The sequence below is a fragment of the Urocitellus parryii genome, chromosome X, assembly GCF_045843805.1.
Source record: "Urocitellus parryii isolate mUroPar1 chromosome X, mUroPar1.hap1, whole genome shotgun sequence".
In the NCBI taxonomy this organism is placed as follows: Eukaryota; Metazoa; Chordata; class Mammalia; order Rodentia; family Sciuridae; genus Urocitellus; species Urocitellus parryii.
In genome coordinates this window covers 113,593,642-113,613,219 of record NC_135547.1, presented here as the reverse complement: position 1 = coordinate 113,613,219, position 19,578 = coordinate 113,593,642, and the positions used below count along the sequence as shown (strand labels likewise).

The 19,578-nt window shown below is 39.4% G+C and overlaps 1 protein-coding gene across 1 annotated transcript in view; it reads right to left on the bottom strand.

Moving 5' to 3' along the window:
* Klhl15 (kelch like family member 15) overlaps positions 1-18,770 on the bottom strand; it is a 43,132-nt gene extending 24,362 nt beyond the window's left edge. Inside the window, exon 1 of the mRNA XM_026401389.2 lies at positions 18,327-18,770. The gene's annotated coding sequence lies outside the window, so the exon portion shown is untranslated. The remainder of the gene's footprint in view (positions 1-18,326) is intronic.
* Between the last annotated feature and the right edge of the window lie 808 nt (positions 18,771-19,578).

Here is a 19,578-nt window from a genome sequence, read left to right as displayed (position 1 = left end):
TACAAATCCTTCAGGAGAAGAAAATCTGAAGGTATGAAGACAAATGTTTTCAGTTTCCCAGAGGAAAATAATTCATTACAGATGTTATCTATCAAACAGTGGTAAATTGTTAACTTATAAACAATATTTACCTATTCTATCAACTTTACACTGCTTATCAAATAATTTTTCTTTTCTTTTTTTGAGGGGGTGGTAGCAAAGATTGAACCCAGGGCACTTAACTACTGAGCCACATCCCCCAGCCCTTTTCATTTTTTATCTTGAGACAGGGTTTCACTAAGTTGCTTAGGGCCTCCCTAAGTTGCTGAGGCTGACTTTGAATTTGCAATCCTCCTCTCTCAGCCTCTCCAGCAGCTGGGATTACAGACATGTACCAACACACCTGACTTCATCAAATAAATTTAAATATGTTCCAAAGTGAGTAACACAAAAAGGATTTCATAGCCAAATATTAAATTTGGAGGAAAAAAGATATTATAGCAAAAGAAATTTACCCAAAGAAAATAATCAGATAAATATGTCAAATTATATATATATAAGGCCTTTCTAGCCTTATTTATTTATTTACTTATGGGTACTGGGGATTGAACTCAAGGGCACTCAACCACTGTACCACATTCCCAGCCCTATTTTGTATTTTATTTAGGGACAGGGTCTCACAGAGTTGCTTAGTGCCTCACTTTTTGCTGAGGCTGGCTTCAAACTCGCGATCCTCCTGCCTCAGCCTTCTAAGCCACTGGAAGTTGCTTTGGATTACAGGTGTGCACCACCTCACCTACCTAGTCTTATTTATAATTAAAAAAAGAGAGAGAGTAGCTGGGTATAGTGGCACATGCCTGCAGTCTCAGCTGAGGCAAGAAGGTCACTGGAACCCATGAGCTAAGGATGTGTCTGGGCAACACAGTGAGACCCTTCAAAAGCAATATTTAAAAAATTCAACAACAGACTATTAAATAAATATGTTGCAGTCCTATAACGGATTACTATAACATTTAATAATAATAGTAAAAGTGGGCATGGTGGCTCACGCCTGTAATCCCAGCAATTCCAGAGGCTAAGGCATGAGGATCAGAAGTTCAAGGACAGCATCAGCAACTTAGCAAGTACCTAAGCAACTTAGTGAGATACTGTCTCAAAATAAAAAATAAAAAAGAACTGTGGGTATGATTCAGTGGTTAAGTACCCCTAGGTTCGATCTCTAGTACCAAAAAAAAAAAAAAAAAAAAGGCTGAGGCAGGAGGATCACAAGTTCAGAGTCCACCTAGACAATTTTTATTAAAAAGAACTGGGGGGGCTGGGGTTGTGGCTCAGAGGACAGCACTTGCCTAGCACATGTGAGGCCCTGGATTCGATCCTCAGTACCACATAAAAATAAATAAATAAAATAAAGGTATTGGGGCTGGGGCTGGAGCTCAGTGGTAAAGCACTTGCCTTGCATGTGTGAGGCACTGGGTTAGATCCTCAGCACCACATAAAAATAAATAAAGATATTGTGTGTCCATCTATAACTAAAAAATAAATAAATAAAGGCACTGTGTCCAACTACAACTAAAAAATAAATATTAAAAAAAAGGACTGGGGATGTATCTCAGAGGTAGAATTCTCCTAGGTTCAGTTCCACACACACATATAAAGAATGATGGCAGCAATCTACCTTTCTGACAAAGAATATTTTATTAGATATTATACTAAAAACAAGCAGGAGTCTTCATTATACTATCTTCAAAAATGAAATAAATATGCATGTATTTGCTTAGATTAAAAAAGCAAAATGATGGGGCTGGGCTGTGGCTCAGAGGTAGCACACTTGAATGTGTGAGGCACTGGATTCAATTCTCAGCACCACATATAAATAAAATAAAGGTCTATCAACAACTAAAAAAAATGATGTCCCCAAGTAAGTAGGTTTTCAAGAGATGTCTTTTCCTTTTCTGCTTACCTCATTGATCTTATTTAATGTGTGTGTGTATACACACACACACACACACACACACAAAATAAATACGGTTACAAACAAAAAATATATTGCTTTTATACTTAAATTATACATATGGATTATACATAATGATAAGTTATACATAAGGATTCTGTTCCTCTATACAAGACATCAGTGTCTCTTTGCATATCAGAGAATATATAATCTTTGCATATCAGAGAAATAAAGCTAAGATAGTTAAAATTAGATCTAGGGCTGGGGTTGTAGCTCAGTAGTATGTGTGTTTAGTACGTACAAGCCTCTGGGTTCAACTCCTGGCATCACAAAAAATAATAATAAAATTAGATCTAAATGAAGCAGAATAAATTCATTCAGTCTATTACACTATTAATAAAGCATTTTTCTCCTTTAGACATGAAGCTCTACCCACCTATCCTGTTCTTTCTTAAGTTGTAGATGGACACAATACCTTTATTCTAGTTATTTTTACGAGATGCTGAGGATCAAACCCAACACCTCACACATGGCTAGGGAGGCATTCCACCACTGAGCTACAACCCCAGCCCCTTATCCTGTTCTTAACTTGAATCACACAGCTCCCATTCTCCTCCCTAATCACCCCTCTCCCATTCCCAAATGCCTTTTCAACCCTTTCCACTTTGCCCTGTAGAACCTTGCTTCAATGAACACAATCTTCCTTGTATGCTCATATTGGTCCATAAAGTTCCCTCCACATAACGACTTAAACAACATGACATAGTCTTTCTCAAAGTCATAGCTGCCAAGCCTCCTGCCCTCTACCCCTATTTCTAACCTCACCCATCTTAGAAAAAATAAATTCTTCTATAGCTTACAGGCCTAAATTTCTCTTGATTTTTAAAAATCTGTCCTTTTCCTAAAAATTGGCCTTTCAATGAGACAAAAATCCATCTTCTATTGCCCCTTGTTACTTATCATATACACACCTCCTGATCAATCAGTCCCACTCACTGATACACAGGCACCTAAGTCAGCTTCTATTCAACTTTCACCAAAGATAACCCATTCGAAAACTGAAAGTGGGCTGGGGTTGTGGCTCAGCGGTACAGCACTCACCTAGCATGTGAGGCACTAGGTTTGATCCTTTGCACCACATAAAAATAGATGAAATAAAGGTATCGTGTCCAACAACAACAACAAAAAAACTAGAGTCAGAGCTTCTTAACAACCTCATAAATTCTCCCTAATTCCACTGCACACTCTACTCCCAAATCTCTAAGACTTGACCTGACCCAGAACTGGTCCACAACTGAACTTTTTCTCCTTCAGTACTAGGCATGGAACCTAGGGGCTCTCTACCACCGGAGCTATATCCCCATCCTTTTTCATTTTTCAATTTTCGGTGGATACAACATCTTTATTTTATTTTTATGTGGTTCTGAGGATTGAACCTAGAGCCCCGCGCATGCCAGGCGAGCGCATTACCACTTGAGCCACATCCCCAGCTCCCCATCCTTTTTCATTCTGAGACAGGGTCTTACTAAGTTGCCCAGGCTAGCCTGGAACTTGAGATCCTCCTGCCTCAGCCTCCTGAGTTGCTGGGATTACAGGTGTGTGCTACTGCATCTGGCTCACATCTGGAATCTTAAACTTTCCACTTAACCTTCCCTCCTATGTTTTTCATTTGATATATCTTTTTTTTAAGTTGTAGATGAACACAATATCTTTATTTTCATGTGGTGCTGAGGATCAAACCCAGTGCCTCACACTTGCAAGGCAAGCATTCTACCACTGAGCCACAACATCAGCCCTAATATATCATTTCTTAACTTTACCTCTATCCTCTTACAGCTTAGACCTTCCCATATAAGAGCAATCACTCTCTTGCCAGAATCTACATTTCTTTTTCCCCTCTGCCTGTCCCTCTCTATCTTCCCTGCTAAAACAAAACTATGTTGATTGATCCTTTAATTTGGGGGGAGACCTTCAGTGCCTATGGACTTTTCTTTTCTTTGAATAGCTGTGAGGGCATTCCCCATTGGTGTGCACTGATGTACAATGAAAGATGATCCCAAATAAGGACAAGCAATATTGACAAAGAATACTATACCAATTATAAAGTATTGTCTGTAACATCTCATGATCTGGAATCATGTTTGAGCTATCTGCTGGACCACTATCCACAGACCATGCCAGCCTAGAACAGTGCAATCAAAGGATATGGCAGCCAACATCTATGGCTCTGAATCCCCATAAGTGGCAATGCTGAGAGCCAATCTCCCAAGTTTTCTTTTTCCTGGGTGTTTGAATGGACCAGTGAAACAACAGACAACACAGTCGACTGCTCTCACCTGCTCTACCTCCTTCTTTAGGAGGCTGTTCCCACTAATCTCAACACTCTATTACCAATACCTCATCCTTAACTAAAAGAAAAACATTTCTCTGTGTTAGGCTCTACAGTAAGTATGGAGATATGTATCATTCAGGAACCCCTCCATACACAGAATGTGGCTGAGCCTTAGTTGCTGAGAGGGAAAAGTTGGCTTCCATAACCACATTAATTACACCACTCCTCTACTCTCATAAGTTATCACTACACTTACTACTTTGTTTGATCAATATGTTGTCTATGACATTTAACTTCTTGACATTTTAACCCATTTAATCAACAGTTATCACGGTATAAGGTCATCTTTTTACTAAGAAAAAAATCTAAATAGAAACTATGCTGAAAATGTTAAAAATGGTTACCTTTGGAGAGTATCAGGCAGTTTTACTTTTTGTCCTTTCCTATCTGCCAATCTGCATGTTTTAATCTATGTGCAATCAGAGTGTATTGTTGTTTTCTTAAAGCTTATTAAAAAAAAAATCTTTAAAAGACCCTAATTGCCAACTCCAATGGTCACTTCATAGTCCCTATTTCTCTGGATCCTTCTGTAGCATACTTAATGACCTTGGATTATCTCTCAGTTCCATGACATTATTCTCCTGTTTCTCTCCCTATGCTTAGGCTGCTCATTTCTCAATATCCTTCATGGGCTTGTTTTACTTAAATGTTGGTGTTGCCCAGGATTCTGTTCTTGCTCTTTTCTAATCTAAATATTGTGCCTCCCTAAATGATCTTAGCTAAACCATGGCTTCTACTAAGACCTATTTTCACCAATACCTCAATAATCTGCCCAAATCTCTACCCGTACTCAAGCCCTATATAGGTTTAATTGATTGCCTAGTAGACACTTCTGGGTGCCTATTTAAGGGATGATCCCATTTTATTACCTCAAAGACAACATATCTAAACAGAATCCTAATTCTATCATCCCCTTAACCATTTTTTTTTCCTTTTGTATTCTCTATCTTACCAAGAGGCATTCTAGGTACCTCCTTCTCTCCATTTGTGGCTTCTTATAATATTGAAGACTGAACTCTGGGGGCACTCTCCCATTGAGCTATATCCTAAAGGATTTGTTTGCTACTGGGGATTAAACTCAGGGGCACTCGACCACTGAGCCACATCCCCATCTCTATTTTGTATTTTATTTAGAGACAGGTCTCACTGAGTTGCTTAGCACCTTGCTTTTTGCTGAGGCTGGTTTTGAATGTAATCCTTGTGCCTCAGCCTCCAGAGCTACTGGGATTATAATTGTGTGCCACCATGTCCAGCTCATCCTAAGGCTTTTTAAATTTTTTATTATTTAACTTTTAATTTTGAGACAAGATCTCGCTAAATTGCTTAGACTGATCTCAAATTTGTGATCCTCCTGCCTCAGTCTCCTGAGTAGTAGGGGTTATAGGTATACACCACCATGACTGACCCGTTTGTCTCTAAGTTCTATTGATTCAAACCACATTAAATGTTTACTTATCTAAGTATGAACAAAATGAAATTAACATCAAAAATTTTATTAGTGGGCTGGGGATGTGGCTCAAGCGGTAGCGCGCTCGCCTGGCATGCGTGCGGCCCGGGTTCGATCCTCAGCACCACATACCAACAAAGATGTTGTGTCCGCCGAGAACTAAAAAATAAATAATAAAAATTCTCTCTCTCTCTCTCCTCTCTCACTCTCTCTTTAAAAAAAAAATTATTAGTACTCCATTAATCAAGAACTATATAATTTCAGCCAGTCATGTGGTCTGTGCCTATAGTTCCAGTTACCTGAGAGTCTGAGATGGGAAGATCACTTAAGCCCAGTCATTTTAGGGCTACCTAAAGCAAGACCCCATCTTAAAAAAAAACAAACTATGTGATTTTATTTTGGAAAGATAAAACACAAGAGGGTGTTATCTATAATTTGGAAAAAACATATTTTAGACAATATCAACAATGCTTGTCAGAACTACTATACTAACACATTCAAGATTAAAGCAAGTTGTCAATGTGGCCTTCTTTATCTGAATTATTTTTCCTTATTTATTTTGATTACTGAAGATTGAACCTAGGGGCACTTAACCATTGAATCACATCCCCAGCTCTCCAGCCCTTTTTATTTATTTATTTTTCCTTTAATTTTACATTTTATTCTGAGTCAGGGTCTCCTAAATTATTTAGGACTTGGATAAATTGCTGAGGCTAGCCTTGAACTTGTGATCCCACTATCTCAGCCTCCTGAATCACTGGGATTACGTACCCAGCTCTGGGTTTTTGTTTTGTTTTTTAGAGAGAGAGAGAGAGAGAATTTTTAATATTTATTTTTTAGTTTTCGGCGGACACAACATCTTTGTTTGTATGTGGTGCTGAGGATCGAACCCGGGCCGCATGCATGCCAGGTGAGTGCGCTACCACTTGAGCCACATCCCCACCCCATCTGGGTTATTTTTAAAAGTAAAACCAATGAGCTTAGAATTTTTCAAGTGAAATAAAACATATGTACAAAAATGAACAAAAGGAACCTCATATAGTGTGGTGTATGGATAAACAAACATTCTGGTTAGTAGAGAGATCTATCAATATCATTCTAATTATCAATTTTCAAAATAGAATAAAAATAAGAAACTAGATGAAAAGTCTGGCATTTTGCAATATTTCTCAGGGTCATTATGGTCACCAATTATCACTCTGTTTTGTCAAGATATAATGACAATGAATATTTAATAACAGAAGGGTAAACAGCAGCATTCATATATTTGAGAGTAGACTGTGCTGTTTCATTAACTCGTTATTTTGACAGTGCCTGAAATACTATATATTTCACTTCACATGAAAGCAATCCTCTCTATCCAACAGTTATCACTATCTAGAAAGCTAATATTCACCTTTCTAAAAAGTACTCAATCTAAAGGAAATTTTTAAAAGGAGAGATGGGGGGGGCTGGGGTTGTGGCTTAGTGGTAGAGCATTTTCCTAGCACATGTAAGGCACTGAGTTAGATCCTCAGCATCACATAAAAATAAAGGTATTGTATCCACCTGTAACTAAAAAAATATTTTTAAAAAAAAGGAGATACAGGGGTCAGAAATACAACTCAGTGGGGCTGGGGATGTGGCTCAAGCGGTAGCGCGCTCACCTGGCATGCGTGCGGCCTGGGTTCGATTCTCAGCACCACATACAAAGATGTTGTGTCCGCCAATAACTAAAAAATAAATATTAAAAAATTCTCTCTTTCTCTCTCTCCCTCTCTCTCGTAAAAAAAAAAAAAAAAAAAAAAAAGAAAGAAAAAGAAATACAGCTCAGTGGTAGAAGGAGCACTTAGTATACCCAAGGCTCTGGGTTTAATCCCAACACCAAAAAATAAAAGGATACTTTCCTCAAAAAACAATCCAAGTTCCAGATACTATATGAAAATATCATAAAGCAATGAAGTAGGGGTGGAGGCAGACTCCTGGGCACCAAGCCCACTGAAGGGGATTCCTAGCAGGCAGGCTTCCACTCCCTGGTCCTGGTCCTAGTCACATATGGTCAGACCAGGATGGGAAATATGAATCAAGATGAACATCCCTTTGTCAAGAATTTAGAATTTAGGGAAGGAGAGAGAAGAAAGAAAAAAAGGGAAAAAGAGACAGACTTGCACTGACTGGGTGTAACTGGAACTGGAACATGTCAAAGAGCAGCTGTGGGTACTCACTTCTGCCTGCCATGTGGGATAAGTATCAGAGAAAGACAGTCAAATGAGAAAGAATAAAGCCAAGATGAGAGGATGGGGAGTGCTCCTTAACATCTTCATTTTCCAGTCCCCAGACCCAGGTCTATGTCTGCTCTTGGGTTATGAGAGACATATTCCTAAGAGTAAATTCCCCCATTTTACTACCTCAGATGATTTTTCCTATTAAAACCAAGGATCTAACTAAAAATTTTAAAACAGAGATATTTTTACTTTGATTAAAGTTCTTTATACTTTCTTGGCCTTCATTCTGCATCTATAAAAATAAGAGCATTAGATTGAGATGCTTTCTAACTTTTTCTTTTCTTTTCCCAGTACTAGGGATTGAACCTAGGGCTTCACCCATGCTAGTCAAGTCCTCTACAGAGCCCCCAATACTGGGATTGAACACAATGGTACTTGGATACTTAATCACTGAGGCACATCCCCAGCCCTTTTTTTATTTTGAGACAGGGTCTCACTAAGGCTGGCTTTGAACTCGTGATCCTCCTGCCTCAGCCTAACAAGCAGCTGGGATTACAGGTGCATATTACCATGCCCAGCTCTAAACTTTTGAGACATAAAATTTTCATTTATTCTCCTACTTTTTATATAACTTGACATATATGCAAGGCACTTAAGTAGATATGCAAAATAAATAAACTATAGCTACTTTTAAAGTCTTACCAACACATTTGTAAAGTTTACCTGATCTCAATCAACCTCTAAAACCAATTTTTGATAGCTAATTTGTAACTTCTTTTCTACCAGAAAAGCCTAGTGCACCTATCAATAAGACTACAATGAGAGAGCAGCAGTATATCCCCCCACCCTTTTTTAAAATTTTGAGACAGGGTATCACTAAATTGCTGAGGCTAACCTTGAACTTGCAGATCCTCCTGCCTAAGCCTACCAAATCACTGGTATTACAGGTATGTGCAACCACATCCAGCTTGTATTTTATACTTTTAAGGGAAGCACGTACAAAGCAGAAAACAATAAAATGTTCAGTGATTAACCGACCAACACGATGTAGTCTTTTGGTGAAGTAGTGAGTCACAGTACAGGTCTGAAGTCCCACAGCAGAGACTGAATACTGGTTCTGCCTATCAGCTTTGTAACCTTGGGGCAAGCTACTTAGCTTCTCCGTGCTCTAACATCTGTTAACACCTGTAAAAGGAGATACTAATAGTAATAGAATGTACTTCATAGGGTTGCTATGAGTTAATGAGTTAATACATGTAAAGCACTTAGTATGGCTCATGGTAGCGCTTATTGCTATGTCCCCTCACTTGGTACTGCTGGAGGCCAAATAATAAACCTGACCCAATTAACTTCAGAGAAACTCCTCTCTAAATATGGCCCACCTTTTCAGGACCAAGACTAACTGTAACTGGATAAAGACACTATAGTTCACAGGTGAAATGACATTTTTTTTTTTTTTTGGTACTGGGGATTGAACCCAGGGGTGTTTTACCACTGAGCTATATCCCCAGCCCTTTTATTTTTTATTTTGAGACAAGGTCTTACTAAGTTACTGAGTCTTCATTAATTTCTGAGGCTGGCCTCAAACTTGTAATCCTGCTGCCTCAGCCTTCTGAGTGCCTGGGATTACAAGCATACACCACAGCACCCAGCAGAAATGACTTTTTAGTAAAAGTCATAGAATTCATTAGAAATAGAATTAAAGGGCTGGAGGTGTAGCTCAGTGGTAGAACAATTGCCTAGTATGTGAGAGGTCCTAGGTTTGATCATCAGCATCATTTAAATAAAAAGAATTAAGACTAGAATTTGATTCATAAAAAATACAAAACGGTTTGGTCAAAGAGAAAAATCTTTGAAATAAAAGTATTTACTAGTACTTACCACCCGTGTGACCCTGAGAAATTTGAAATTTTGTTAACTTCCTCATCTTGGTTTCCATCCTTATATTAGGAATAATAATAATCTTACTGAATTGGGGTACTGATTAAAGAATTAACACAAATTAAATATCTAGTCCAGAGCAAGGCACCTAATGTTGGTCCATCAATGCTGGCTTCCTTTATCCAACTCTTGTCTAATTCTCCCTATCACTGACAAGAGCAGAGGGACTTGAGACCCCCTCAATCTCTTTTGTACAGACCCCAATCCTCTCTAGGGTTTATCACAATGCAGGTTTATAAGAGACCAAGAAATGTACTGATAGTCAAAAACACTGGACATCACTTTGTAACAGCTTTGGTCTCCATTTGTTCTGATCATGGAAGTATGATTTTCTAGTTTTACTAATGGGCTCCTTAGGCTTTTCTGCCCTAACCAAAGTTAGTCTATGCTGTTTCAGAAGCCACTAGCCATGAGACTATCAATCACTCGAGATGGGACTAGTCCAAATTGAAATGCTTTAAGTATAAAACAAATCGTATTTTGAAGATTTAGTACCAAATAAAGTATGTAAAAGTATCCTATACAAATTTTATATTGATTATATAATGAAATATTTTGGACATAGATTAAAATAAATTAATCTCACCTGTTTCTTCTGTTTAGAAAACTGTGGCTATGAGAAAATTTTAAATTGCATGTGTGACTTGCATTATATTATAATGGGACAGCACTGATCTATAACATCAATGTTTAAGGCATCAAACAACCAAACGTACAAATAAACACATTAAACAAAACCAACTTGTTCACAATTCATACCTTAGATGCTATTAAAAAGGGAAAAAGAAGACTTAGAATGAGTGAGGCTTTAAAAAAAAGAACAACTACAATACAAAAACACATGTTTGAAAATAAGTAGAAAAAAGGGCAATATAAGAACACAAAAAGAAAAATACTTAAAATCTTATACCTAAGAATTCTCTAAACAAAATTATACCAACTTAAGGGACAAACTAATCATTATAAAATTAACATAAAACTCAAATAATTCTATAATAATTCTATAAGTTATTTGAAAGCTGGGGAAAAATTCATTAGCATCTTCAAAAAAAGATATTTACATACAAAATGTTTAATGTTCTGTATCCTCACTTTTCAAAACAGATCATCAGACTAAGGGAAATTATGGTTCATAAACCTAACATGTACATCTCTACACTTGGCCTTCAGAATTTTAAATGGAAGTTGTTTTTTTTTTTTCAAAAGGGGAATGATCATAAAGTAGACTAAACTACAACACATACTTTTACTACTAAGAAAGAAATATTGAAGTGTTTGTCTTATTTCATCACCTTGACAATGACAAAAAAAAAGAGGGACTGAGGGTATAGCTTAGTAGTAGAGTGCTTTCCTAGCATGCAGGAGACTGGTTTGATTCCCAGCACTGCAAAAAGAATCTTTTAATTTATAAAAGGAAAGTAAATCTCATATTTTTGTGCATAGGAATGATTAGTACAGCAATTCTCCAACTATGGTTCAGGGAGAACTGGGAGTCCAGTCCCCTAAAAGGGCTCCCCAAGGTCAAAATTATTTTCAATATAATTTTTTAAAATTGTCTCAGGGCTGAGTTGTGGCTCAGCAGTAGAGCGCTCGCCTAGCACACATGAGGCCTCGGGTTCAATCCTCAGCACCACATAAAAATAAATAAATAAATAAATGTATTGTACCCAACTACTAAAAAAATAATTTTTTAAAATTGTCTTTTTCTGTTCTCTCACTAAACTAATCTCCAGAAATTTACTCATGATGGAAATGCAGAAGTTGATGAGCAGTTGTCTTTTATTAAATCAGACATTAAAGAGACTTGCCTAATTGTACTTTTCTCATTATGTTCTTAATTTGGAAGAGTTATTTTAATAAAAAATGTACTGGGCACGATGGCATACACCTGTAATCCCAGTGGCTCAGGAGGCTGAGGCAAGAGGATTTGAGTTCAAAGCCAACCTCAGTAACTTAGCAAAGGCCCTAAGCAACTCAGCAAGACTCTGTCTCAGTGGCTGAGTGCCTCTGAGTTCAATCCTCAACAACAAAAACATTTTGGTAATTAAAAAATAATAATTTTGGGCTGGGGATGTGGCTCAAGCGGTAGCGCGCTCGCCTGGCATGCGTGCGGCCCGGGTTCGATCCTCAGCACCACATACAAAGATGTTGTGTCTACTGAGAACTAAAAAATAAGTATTAAAAATAATAATAATAATTTTAAAAAATAAATAACTAAAAATGTGATTTAAGCAACCATATTTAATGGGTTATTTTTCAAAATGAATTACAAATAAGTGTGTTTCAATTTCCTAGCTTCAATTTCTGTATAAATCAATACAACCCACATAAACCAAAGTTATTTAGGATCCCAATGAGTATAAAAGGTTCTAGGACCAAAAAGTTTGAGTACCACTGAAGGTGTGATAAGAGATAAGTGACCACACACACACACACACACACACAAACACACACACACCCCAACCTCTTCCTACCTCTGCCTTGGAAGACTATTACTGCTATTTATACCACAGAAATTTCTAACAGTTCAAACTCTCTTGTGAGCAGTAAAGAAAGAAGTCTGGTGGGGGTAAAGAGGAAATTAAAGGCAAAGAAATTAAATGCTTCCTTTTCAGTTAGAAGGCTACCATTCTGATTTGAAGGCAAACTTCTGAGCAATTAAATAGAAGATATTTTCAAATTAACTAACCCTCCATACTTATGCCATAAGCAGTAATTTATCACTCTCCCATCCCTCCTATAGCTACCTGAAAATGCATATAAAACCCTAAGCTATTCAATACAAAAGCTTAGCTAGGCGCAGTGGCGCACGCCTGTAATCCCAGCAGCTCTGGAGGTTGAGGCAGGAGGATCATGAGTTCAAAGCCAGCTTCAGCAAAGGTGAGGTGCTAAGCAACTCAGTGAGACCCTGTCTCTAAATTACAAAATAGGGCTGGGGATGTGGCTCAGAGGTTGACTGCCCCTGAGTTCAAATCCCCAGTACCCCCAAAAAAGAAAAGACTGCTACGGTACAAAAGCCAGATCCTCAGAGATTAATATACTTATCCTCAATGAAAAATTTAAATAGTGTTATACTACCTTCATCCTCAAATTGTTCTACCAAATTTGATGACTACACAGAAAATGTCATACTTGCAATATTAAAAAAAAAAAAAAGAATGCAAGGGACTAGGGTTGTAGCCCAGTGGTAGAGTGCTTGCCTAGCATGTGTGAGGCACTGAGTTCAATTCTCAGCACCACATATAAATAAATAAAATAAAGGTCCATTGACATCTAAAAAATATTTAAAAAAAAAAAAAAAACAAAGAGAGACAGAGAATGCAAGCTAGGCACTGTGGCACATGCCTGTAATCCCAACTGAGGCCGAGACAGGAGGTCCACAAATTCAAAGCCAGCCTCAACTATTTAGCAAGGCTCCAAGCAACTTAGCGAGACTCTGTCTCTAAATAAAATATAAAATGGGAGGGCACGGTGGCACATGCCTGTAATCCCAGCAGCTCAGGAGGCTAAGACAGGAGGATCCCGACTTCAAAGACAGCCTCAGCAGTGGCGAGGTACTAAGCAACTGAGACCCTGTTTCTAAATAAAATACGATATAGGGCTGGGGATGTGGCTCAGTGGTTGAGTGCCCCTGAGTTCAATTTCCAGTACTATATAACATATATCATATATATACATATATATGTGTGTATGTGTGTGTGTGTGTGTATAAATAAAATGGGCTGGGAATGTGGCTCAGTTGTTAAGCGCAATACCAAACAACAACAACAAAAAGAATGCAAGACTTACTATGTATAAAAACAAAATTTCTGAATCATAATATTTTCCCAATTTCTATAAGCTACAAAGTAATTTGTGTGTGTGTGTGTGTATGTATATATATATATATATATATATATATATTATAGATGGACACAATACTTTTTGTGTATTTATTTTTATGTGGTGCTGCAGATCAAATTCAGTACCTCACACATACTAGGTAGGTGCTCCACCACTGAGCCACATCCCCAGCCCAAATTTAACAATCTTTAAGGCAACTTACCAATGTACAAGTCTAAAAGAAAAGAAAAAATTGAAAGACTTTTCTAGCAGTGATTTTGCCCTCAGATACACTGCTCAAACTAAGAAACAACTCAGTTTAATATGGAAAGAGGACTGTATAATTTTGTTTGATACTGGAAACTCTTTTGTAAGAAATAGTTTTATAACTCAGTATCAAATTGCAAATGACCATTTAACTACACTACTAAGAAGTTTCTGAGCTGGGCACAGTGGGGCATGCCTGTAATTCCGGTCATTCAGGAGGCTGAGGCAGGAGGATCCCAAGTTCAAAGCCAGCCTCAGCTTTCTCAAGATTTAAAAAAAAAAAAAAAAAAAAAGGCTGAGGATGTAACTCAGTGGTAAAGTGCTCCTGGGTTCAATCCCCAGAGTACCCCGGCCCAAAAAAAAAAAAAAAAAAAAAAGGTTCTGAGTCCTCCAGCCTCTAGGCTGGCACCCAGTAACCAAATTATTTCACATTTCAGGTATGTGTAAGCATTTAGTTATCCTGTAATACAAGAAAACTTCTAACAAAAAAAAAAAGTCCTGCTTCAATGCTATTTTTCATCAGAAGACTTTAATGCTCTTCTGCTTATTCCTCACTACAAGTAGAAGTAGTCCAAAAGTGATGTCATGGAAAACAGCTTTCCTAACCTTTAGAGACTGGATCCAATGAGAATTCTAGGAAAAGCCTCTATTGGTGAAAAACCCCCCAAATCTTCTAAGTTATATTCTAACATGAAATCACAGATCCTATAATGTCAGCATGTTAGTTCTCTCAGAAAATTATACAACAAAACTAAATCTTTGTAAGGTCTTGATGTTACAGATTTCCTAAAATTTTTTAAAGTCCACAATGCAGAATCATTAACTAAATTTGAAGATCTTATCAAGGACAAAGGATAATTTTTCTATCTGTTCTTATTTCCTGCAAATTTTTAAAGCCCATGATGCAGAATCATTAACTAAATTCAAAGATCTTATCAAGGACAAAGGATAATTTTTCTATCTCTTTTTACTTGCTTCAACGATTCAGCCAGATGAGCTTTAAGAATCTTTTATATTAAAAAAGAGAAAACTGAGAACACACTTTGCCTTTTCTAGGTTTGTTTGTTTGGTTTTTTTGGTATAGAGGATTGGTTGAACCCAGGGGTGCTTAACCATTGAGTCCCATGCCCAGCTCTTTTTTCTATTTTAGAGTCAGGGTCTCGCTGAGTTTCTTAGGGGCTCACTAAATTACTGAAGCTGGTCTTGAACTTGAAATCCTCCTGCCTCAGCCCCTCCAGCTGCTGAGATTATAGGCATGCACCACCATGCCCTGCTTCTAGCTTCTTTATTCCAAAGTTAAAATTTCTGGGCTGGGGATATAGCTCAGTGGTTGAGTGCTTCCCCAGTATATGCAAGGAAAATTTCTAATTCCAAACAGGTCTTCCACTTTGGACCCACAGCAATACAATATAGTCATGACAGAGATGACCTATGAGAGTTGTTCCAATAATTCCTAAAATCCAAAAATAGCAATAACACCCTTTTATTCTGCTCCCTATTGTTGCTATTTCTTGAAAAACAGCCACACTCACACCTTAAGGCCTCTTGCGGTTCCTGCTGCCTGGATCACTCTATCCAGATACTTACCTCTCCCTTCATATCTTTACTTCAGTGTCATTTCCCCAAATACGCTCTTACAATTTCGAAACCTGATCCAACCTATCTACCAGATAATCCCCATCTTCTTTGCTTTATTTTTCTCCACAGTATGGTGGGGTAGGCTAGCTATTTTATGTATTAACTTTTTGCTTCAAATATCTTTGTTGTTCACCTGGCACAGTGGTGCACACCTATAATCTCAGCTACTCAGGAGGCTGAGGCTAGCCTAGTCAACTCAGCCAGATCCTGTCTCAAAATAAAGTTTTAAAAAAGGGCTGGAGATGTATCTCAGTAGTAGAGTGCTTTACTAGCACACAAAAAATCCTCATTACTACAAAAAATATAATAATAATTTTTTGTTTCACTGACTGATGTATCCACAGCATCTAGAACAGTGCTCAGCACATTAAGAAGTGCTTGATAAATACTTGGATGAATAGATAAATTTAATCCTTACAACCCTCCATGTTCTATAACCATTACTGATTCAAAGATGAGAAAAATCAAAGCTCAGAGGTTAAGTAACTTGCCAAGACTATGATTATTAATCAGTTGTGGAGCCGGGGTCTCCCTGACTTCAGAGCCTTCCTGATTAACCACTATTCTACACTGTCTCATCAATGACTCTTTTTCATTGCTCTTCAATTAAAAAAAAAAACCCACAGGAGCTACAGCATTCATGACTGAAATGAAATATATGCTAATAAATTAATCCACACACACTCCTCTCCAAACTAAAGTTCATTTTCCTCACAGTTAAGCTATTCACTCTCAAAACATTTGCAATGGGAAAGGCCAAACTTGACAATGAGCCAGCAATATCATTTGTGGGAGGGGGGGCCTTGTTCAAAAGCAGGAAAAAAATGTTGTTAAAGGTACTAAAATATAAAGCTTTTTCCTTTCTTCAGGCTCTTGACTTGTCACGATGTTTTTATTTGCTGTTTTATGTCATTCTAAGAAAAATTAAAAATTTAAATTATTAGTATGAATTTTACCATTCACCTTTACATTGTACATGCCAGTTTTACATGCAAGTTTTTAAAACAAGTATGGGTTCCTTCTGAACACCCATGAAACCAAGCCAGCCCTGGTTCCAAGATTTTAGCCCTAGATAACCCAAATCAAGACAGAGGTCAAATCCTGAAATTCCCAATAAAGCAGTGATTTGTCAAAATTTTATCTTCAGGACAAGAGATAAGGCCAATGTATAAAAACAACCACTTTAAAGTAGGTTCTTCCTCTTGCAATTTTAATCCTGCCTTATTATTCTGCCTTTTTACAAAACACAAAAGCATATCCTGGAAGACAACTGATATTGAACTAGAGAATTATAAATCTAATAAAACATGTAACTACTCAGAAAACCATTTGTTAGCTAAAAATAATATACCCCAAAAAAGCTTCTTCACTTTTTGTGGACCATTTTTAAGCCAACCCATACTACGTTTTTGATGTGCCAAGTAAGTATGATTCCACACTGATCTGTTACACATACAAATTCTGGCAAATAAATTTAATTTTTAAACCACAAATATTTACTATTCTATGTTTTCTCCAAATTAATCAGCAGTAGAGAGTAGAAATTAACATCCTCATCACTGATAGTAACTTGAAGCACCTACTAAGTGTTGTGGTTATTAAAAATGAAAAATTACATAAATATTACATTAAGTGTCAAAAAGCTGAAATTTTCTCTACGTTTTTAGATCTATTAAGAATCACAGAAACATGACTGCATTTATAAGCTCTTCAAAAACAATTTTCAAATGGGTAGAGGTATTCAGGCATCCTGTTCCCTAGATATGAAAAACAGACTTTAAAATCAGGGCATATACATTTAAAAAGCATTTTCTAAATTAAAATTTAATCACATTAACAAAAGAAGACAAATTCAGAAAATATAAAAGACTAAACAAACGCAAGGTGTTAATAAATATTCTGAGTAAGAATAGGGGCCTCAGCGGCCTAAGATGATGAAAAGCAAAGCCCTACAGTAACATTAAATTTGAATTAAAGAATACCGTTATTTAAATAAGCAGTTAGCGTTTAGTAGGAGGAAGGCCAAGCAACGTGACTATTATATATCTATGGATTCTCTGCACTGCTTTTCTATTCCATACTTATTTGCTTATACTTATAATATAGAAATAAAGAGGCAGCAACAGTTAGCCACTACAACATTAACCACTCTGGCAAAGGTTACTTAAAAAATGGCCTTACGTTTTTACAACACTTAACAGCTATAGATTATTTTCACATATATGACCTCATATAGTCCTTCCTACCCTATGATGTGGGTATTACTGGCTAGATTTCATATATAAGAAACTAAGCGAGGCTCAACACGCGATTTTCTCAGTTACCCAGTCGAACCCAGACCTTCCCATTCCACGTTTTATGCCTCACATTTGGCATAGTTCTATTTCAGGCGTAAATAGAATTTTTAAAGGGAAGGAACGGGTTAGGGGGGAAATAATCATGGTACCTGCAGCTGTGTGCTGCAAAAAATGGCTGAATTATTCTTCTTCCTTTTTTTTTTTCTCTCTCTCTCTGAAAAAAAAATTACATTTCAAACAATTTAAGTCAACTCATAGACAAATTAGGTCCCGGCGTCTACCAAATGTTTGACTCGATCTGTATAGAGGGCCACGGAATCCGCGCCTTGCTCGGGGCCGCGGGAGAAGCCCGGGTTCCGCAGGCCGGCGGCCAGGGGCGGCTACGCACCTCGGGGGTCCTGTCCAGCCTCTAGTGGACGGCAGTCTGCATCAGGAAGAAGCGGGCCAGCGGGCCGAACGGTGGGCGGTCGGGCGCCGGGACGGCACTCGACAAGCTCCTCCAACGTCTACAAGGGGCCGCTCCTGGGCCGGGCAGGAGCGCTCCGGCGGGCGGCGAGTCTGCGTGCCTGCGGCCCCCTCGGAACCAGTCCTGGGAAAGAAGACAGCACTGAGTCGCGAGTCCAGACAGTCGGGCTAGGCGCAAGGCTGCACGGCGTCGGGGCCGGAGCCGGCCTTGCCAACGCCGGAGGGCCTCGCAGGGCCCAACGGGGCTCAGCGGGAGGGCCGACTTGGGGCCACAAGCGGGGGAAGGGGCTGAGGGGCCGTGGACAGCAAGAGAAGAGTCAACAGTGGCGGAGTCGACGACGGCGTCTCCGGGCTTCTGCCCCGAAGCGCGCCGAGCCTCAGGATCACCCACGCCGGGGGTGGAGGAAGGCGGGAAAGGGGCGGGCAAGGGGCGGGGCGTGCGGGGCCACGAGCCAGGGGCCTCTCCGGGCCTCGCGCCCCCTGTGGGCCGCGGGAGCCGCCCGGGGCCCGCCCAGGGAGGCGGGGCCGGCCGGCAGGGGGCCCCGTGCGCCACCGTCTCTAAGCGGAAGCCCGCCTAGCTAGGAGAGAGGGAGGAGGTTGGGAAGCCAGCGGGTGGAGAGCAGGCCCTGAAGGCCCCCCTCGGGGCGCCAGCAGGGGCCCTGAGGGGGCCAGCGCGCGGCCTGGAGGGTGTTTACCTTCCCCCTGGTCGAGCGCCAGTGCCGCCATTTTTCAGCCTAGCGCGCGTCACTTCCGGCGCCACGGGAGCGGGAGCTAGTGTGGGAACCGGGTGGGGGAGGGCTGTCCCGCGCCGGCGGCGTCCCGCATCCCCACTGCTGGCCAGGCGCGGCAGCAGGGCCCCACCGAGGAAGAGAGACAGCCGGGTGCTGCGGCCACGAGCACTTGCGGCGTTCCCCGGTAGCGCCGCCGTCGAGGCTGGAGATGCTAGGTTGTGCACGTCCCCTAGCAACAGTCCCTCCCTGCCTGCAGGAGCGGTGGACCCTTAGCCACTGCGGTGCATAAGTTATGGGCTTGGAGGCCCTTAAAATGTATTTTTGCATCTTGCACATGATCGGGGTGGGGGAATCGGAAACAACGTGGAGGAAGCTTTGCCATAGCTACCTGTTTAAAAGTGACTAGATCTGCGCCAAATGACATCATTTTTTTGTAAGGCAACT